We start from the raw sequence: 7,230 nt of genomic DNA on the forward strand, positions 1-7,230 counted from the left end.
AGAGTCCAAGGCAGGATAAATCCAAGGATAAAAATGCCAAGAAACATAGTAATTGAATAGAGAGAAATTAAAGACAAAGAAAAATTATTAAAAGCAACAAGGGAAAAATGATAAAAAACATACAAGGGAACTCCCATAAGGTTAACAGCTGATTTCTCAGTGGAAACTCTACAAACCAGAAGGGAGTGGCACAATATATTTAAAGTGATGAAAGGGAAGAACCTACAACCAAGATTACTCTACCTGGCAAGGATCTCATTCAGATTTGATGGAGAAATCAAAAGCTTTACAGACAAGCAAAATCTAAGAGAATTCAGCACCACCAAACCAGCTCTATAGCAAATGCTAAAGGAACTTCTCTAAATGGGAAACACAAAAGAAGAAAAGGACCTACAAAAACAACCCAAAACAATTAAGAAAATGGTAATAGGAACATACGTATCGATAATTACCTTAAATGTGAATGGATTAAATGCTCCAACCAAAAGACACAGGCTTGCTGAATGGGTACAAAAACAAGACTGGTATATATGCTGCCTACAAGAGATCCACTTCAAACCTAGGGACACATACAGACTGAAAGTGAGGGGATGGAAAAAGATATTCCATGCAACTGGAAATCAAAAGAAAGCTGGAGTAGCAATACTCATATCAGATAAATAGACTTTAAAGTAAAGAATGTTACAAGAGACAAGGAAGGACACTACATAATGACCAAGGGATCAATCCAAGAAGAAGGTATAACAATTATAAATATATATGCACCCAACATAGGAGCATTTCAATACATACGGCAAATGCTAACAGCTCTAAAAGAGGAAATTGACAGTAACATGATAATACTGGGGGATTTTAACACCTCACTTATACCAATGGACAGATCATCCAGACGGAAAATTAATAAGGAAACACAAGCTTTAAATGACACAATAGACCAGATAGATTTAATTGATATTTATAGGACATTCCATCTGAAAAGAGCAGATTACACTTTCTTCTGAAGTGCACATGGAACATTCTCCAGGATAGATCACATCTTGGGTCACAAATCAAGCCTCAGTAAATTTAAGAAAACTGAAATCATATCAAGCATCTTTTCTGACCACAATACCATGAGATTAGAAATCAATTACAGGGAAAAAAACTTATAAAACACAAAAAGATGGAGGCTAAACAATACATTACTGAATAACCAAGAGATCACTGAAGAAATCAAGAGGAAATAAAAAACTACCTAGAGGGATTTCCCTGGTGGCACAGTGGTTAAGAATTTGCCTGCCAAGGCAGGGGACACGGGTTCGAGCCCTGGATCAGGAAGATTCCACATGCCGTGCAGCAGCTAAGCCCAGGCGCCACAACCACTGAGCCTGTGCTCTAGAGTCCGCGAGCCACAACTACTGAAGCCTGCGCGCCTACAGCCCATGCTCCACAACAAGAGAAGCCACTGCAATAAGAAGCTAGCGCACCACAACGAAGAGTAGCCCCCACTCGCTGCAACTAGAGAAAGCCTGCCCACAGCAACGAAGATCCAATGCCGCCAAAAATAAATAAATAAAATAAATTTATTTAAAAAAAAAACTACCTAGAGACAAATGACAATGAAAACACGATGATCCAAAATCTATGGAATGCAGCAAAAGGGGTTCTAAGAGGGAAGTTTATAGCAATACAATCCTACCTCAAGAAAGAAGAAAAATCTCAAATAAATAATCTAACCTTATGCCTAAAGGAACTGGAGAAAGAAGAACAAACAAAACCCAAAGTTAGTAGAAGAAAAGAAATTATAAAGATCAGAGCAGAAATAAATGAAATAGAAACAAAGAAAACAATAGCAAAGGTCAATAAAACTAAAAGCTGGTTCTTTGCGAAGGTAAACAAAATTGATAAACCTTTAGCCAGACTCATCAAGAAAAAGAGGGAGAGGACTCGAATAAAATTAGAAATGAAAAAGGAGAAGTGACAACAGACACTGCAGAAATACAAAGCATTGTAAGAGACTACTAGAAGCAACTCTGTGCCAATAAAATGGACAACCTGGAAGAAATGGACAAATTCTTAGAAAGGTATAACCTTCCAAGACTGAACGAGGAAGAAATAGAAAATATGAGCAGACCAATCATAAGTAATGCAATTGAAATTGTGATTAAAAATCTTCCAACAAACCAAAGTCCAGGACCAGATTGTTTCACAGGTGAATTCTACCAAACATTTAGAGAAGAGCTAACACCCATTCCTCTCAAACTCTTCCAAAAAATTGCAGAGGGAGGAACACTACCAAATTCATTCTACGACGCCACCATCACCCTGATACCCAAACCAGACAAAGATACTACAAAAAAGGAAAATTACCGACCAATATCACTGATGAATATAGATGCAAAAATCCTCAACAAAATAATAGCAAGCAGAATCCAACAACACATTAAAAGGATCATACACCATGTCAGGTGGGATTTATCGCAGGAATGCAAGGATTCACCCATATATGCAAATCAATCAAGGTGATACACCATATTAACAAATTGAAGAATAAAAAACCATATGATCATCTCAATAGATGCAGAAAAAGCTTTTGACAAAAGTCAACACCCATTTATGATAAAAACTCTCCAGAAAGTGGGCAAAGAGGGAACCTACCTCAACATAATAAAGGCCATATATGACAAACCCACAACAAACATCATTCTCAATGGTGAAAAACTGAAAGCATTTCCTCTAAGATCAGGAACAAGACAAGGATGTCCACTCTCGCCACTATTATTCAACATAGTTTTGGAAGTCCTAGCCATGGCAATCAGAGAAGAAAAAGAAATAAAAGGAATACAAATTGGAAAAGAAGAAGTAAAACTGTCACTGTTTACAGATGACAGGATACTATACATAGAGAATCCTAGAGATGCCACCAGAAAACTACTAGAGGCAATCAATGAATTTGGTAAAGTAGCAGGATACAAAATGAATGCACAGAAATGTCTTGCATTCCTATACACTGATAACGAAAGATCAAAAAGAGAAATTAAGGAAACAATCCCATTCACCACTGCAACAAAAAGAATAAAATACCTAGGAATAAACCTACCTAAGGAGGTAAAAGACTTGTACTCAGAAAACTATAAGACATTGATGAAAGGAATTAAAGATGACACAAAGAGATGGAGAGATTTACCATGTTCTTGGATTGGAAGAATCAATATTGTGAAAATGACTATACTACCCAAAGCAATCTACAGACTCAATGCAATCCCTATCAAATTACCAATGGCATTTTTTTACAGAACTAGAACAAAAAAATCTTAAAATTTGTATGGAGACACAAAAGACCCCAAATAGCCAAAGCAATCTTGAGGGAAAAAAAACAGAGCTGGAGGAATTAGACTCCCTGACTTCAGACTATACTACAAAGCTACAGTCATCAAGACAATATGGTATGGGAACAAAACCAGAAATATAGATTAATGGAACAGGATAGAAAGCCCAGAGATAAACCTATGCACCTATGGTCAACTAATCTATGACAAAGGAGGCAAGGATATACAATGGAGAAAAGACAGTCTCTTCAATAAGTGGTGCTGTGAAAACTGGACAGCTACACGTAAAAGAATGAAATTAGAACACTCTCTAACACCATACACAAAACTAACTCAAAATGGATTAAAGACCTAAATGTAAGACTTGACACCATAGAATTCTTAGAGGAAAACATAGGAATAACACTGTTTGACATAAATCACAGCAAGGTCTTCTCTGACCCACTTCCTAGGGTAATGGAAATAAAAACAAAAATAAACAAATGGGACCTAATGAAGAAAAGCTTTTGCACAGCAAAGGAAACTATAAACAAGATGAAAAGACAACCCTCAGAATGGGAGAAAATATTTGCAAACAAATCAACGGACAAAGGATTAATCTCCAAAATATATAAACAGCTCATGCAGCTCAATATTAAAAAAACAAACAACCCAATCCAAAAATGGGCAGAAGGCCTAAATAGACATTTCTCCAGAGAAGAGATACAGATGGCCAAGAGGCACATGAAAAGCTGCTCAACATCACTAATTATTAGAGAAATACAAATCAAAACTACAATGAGGTATCACCTCACACCAGTTAGAATGGGCATCACCAGAAAATCTACAAAAAACCAATGCTGGAGAGGGTGTGGAGAAAAGGGAACCCTCTTGCACTGTTGGTGGGAATGTAAATTGATACAGCCAGTATGGAGAACAGTATGGAGGTTCCTTAAAAAACTAAAAATAGAATTACCATATGACCCAGCAATCCCACTACTGGGCATATACCCAGAGAAAACCATAATTCAAAAAGACACATGCACCCCAGTGTTCACTGCAGCACTATTTACAATAGCCAGGTCATGGAAGCAATAAAGATAAAGAAGATGTGGTACATATATACAGTGGAATATTACTCATCCATAAAAAGGACTGAAATTGGGTCATTTTGTAGAGACGTGGATGAACCTAGAAACTATCATACAAAGTGCAGTAAGTCAGAAAGAGAAAAACAAATATCATATATTAATGCATATATGTGGAATCTAGAAAAATGGTACAGAAGAACCAGTTTTTAAGGCTAAATAGAGACACAGATGTAGAGAACAAACGTATGGACACCAAAGGAGGAAAGCAGGGAGGGAGGTGGTGGTGGTGGGATGAATTGGGAGATTGGGATTTACATATATACACTAATATGTGTAAAATAGGTAAGTAATAAGAACCTGCTATACAAAAAAATAAAATAAAATAAATTAAAAAAAAAGAAATTTAGTTGAAGTTATCAGTGTAAAATAGGGTGTTATAATTTTAACCTATTTCATGTGAGCCTCATGGTGAAGACAAGGAAAAAACCTTTAGAGTTACACACACACACACAATTTTTTTGCTGTTTTATGTAAAATCATTTTATTATAATCATATCCTCTTCTTTAGCTTTTGTAGGTAACTGTACTGCGTTTTTATTCAGTCCTCAACAAAGAACTCTGTTCTTAAAATTTTGCAGATAACATGGATGCTTGTATTTGATTTTGTTCTGTCACAATGCCACCAAGATCTTTGTTAGATGGCTGTCACTCTAGCTGAGTGGACAGCAGGTCTCCTTCCCTTTGCACAATCCCATTAGGTAGGCTTTGGGTTTGGTCAGCCAGTGGTGTTTGTAAACCACTTGTGAATTGAGGACTGGCCTGTCAGTCTCAGTGCTGGGTGATAGGGCTCCAGAGCAGGTAAGTTCTAGGGTTCTGGTTCTTGGTGTATGTTTGGACAGCTCATAAACGCAAACAAGCATACTACTGCACCAAGTAGAGCATGAAGGAGTCAGAAGTGCCACTCCTGACATATTTGTCTTCACTTGTCTAGGATTTTCTTATACGTGACAGGCGCCCCCTAGTGAATAGAGGGACTTAAGTTGGCCTCACTATAAAAGGGAGACTGGAGAAATACTCTCTGAAATGGTTTTAAGAATTTCACACTGTATTAAACGAGATGTTGCGATTTCGTGCATGTGAATGGGAGAGAGGATGGGGATCTGTTCTCCATAGAAAGCATTCAGGATCTCACAATACAGAAGTAGTCATCAATTTTCTAGATGAAGTTCAAACTAATCTGAACCTTGCTAGACCACCAAAGTACATAAGTAGATTGTTGAACATTATTACTCTCCAAATATAGAGACTTGACTGGGTTTTTTTTTTTTAAAATATAGCTAATAGCTTCTAGGATCAGACTGACACACATAAATTGCAGTTGAGACTTGAGGAGCCATAATTTCAATCCAAAAAACTTTAATCTGATAAATATATTTGATAAATTACATTTTATTTTGTTATTTTCAAAAATAGAGCATTTAATGAAGGCTATGGTTGCTTGAGCGATACAATAAATCAGTTACTTTTAGTTATCTCTTCTTTCCCTAAAGTGTCTGCCACTTACAGTCCTTGTTATGTTCTGAAAAAATATGTTATCATTTTGACATCATCATAAATACTTATTAATATTATTTATAGCACTGGGTTGGATCCTCAAAAAGGAACCCCAAATAATTCTTATACTCTAGGATGCTTCCAATATAAAATAAAATCAAAGAACATATAACGGGTCAATTGGAAAAGAAATAAATCAAATAACTATGATAAAAGATAGTATTCAGATTATTTTAACAGTGTCAAAGAGCAGAAGCAATTAACACTGCATTCAATGGCCTTTAAATATAGCATCCTAAATCAACTGGAGAACAGGTTACACAAAAAGCAGGTGACATGCTTAAATACCAAGTAGGTGAAAAGGTTATTGGACTATTCTCAAAGGTCTTGTTCATTGTCAGAAACTATCAAATTACGAACTGTATGTAGTTTTGCTCCTTTTCAGGGGTAAGATTATCTTGTTACCTCCCATCATCTTCTTATTATCTAAACAACTTAAAAAAATACTTTTCCCTCTTTCACCTAGATTGTCTTTTGTCTCCTGAGCAATTACGCTTTTAGACTCACCACAACTCCGTCAGGTCTAAGCGGACTTTTCTAATTGTAAGGCCTCTCTCGGCCCTCTCTCTTTTCCACAGGACCTCATTTAATTATTAGAACCTTATTTAACAATTAAATTGCTTTGACTAATCTCTGTATATTAAAAGGGCCTACGGAACACATACAAGCATTCATTCAAATTATTTGTTAACTTGCTAACGATTAGACCCCAAAGTCCATTCTCCATCACTGTAGCTGGGAAGACAAACATCCCTTTACTAATTTAGAGGGATAACTTCTGTATCTCCCTTGTCATGGTGACAAGTCTGTGCAGGTGGAGGTGAAGGAAACAGAACCCAAGGGAAATCGAAGTGAATGACAGGTAAGGACCAAAGCACGTCGCCTACCTCAGCCTTCCCCACAAAACGCCCATTCTTCCCTGTCCAGTTTCCTAAGGCGCATCCAGGGTGGATGCGAGGTCACGCGTGGGAAGGCGTCATACTCCTCCGCAGGGGCCCGATGGGAGAGGGAGGCGGGGAAGGGGAGCAGGGAGACCCGCGGGGGGAGGTGGCAAGGGGAGGCCGCGGTGCCCCGCAACCCAGACCATGCGTAGAGGGCGAGGACGAGTGATGCGCGACGGCCAGCGCCTGCGCGGCCCCGGCTCCCGCAGGCCCCTCCCCGCCGCAGTATCCCTGCGCAAAGTCCCCGCGCGCGGGCGGGAGGAGGGGCGCGCCGGCCCCTCCTCCCCGCACGCGGCC

Source organism: Delphinus delphis, chromosome 14 (assembly GCF_949987515.2).
Source record: "Delphinus delphis chromosome 14, mDelDel1.2, whole genome shotgun sequence".
In the NCBI taxonomy this organism is placed as follows: domain Eukaryota; kingdom Metazoa; phylum Chordata; class Mammalia; order Artiodactyla; family Delphinidae; genus Delphinus; species Delphinus delphis.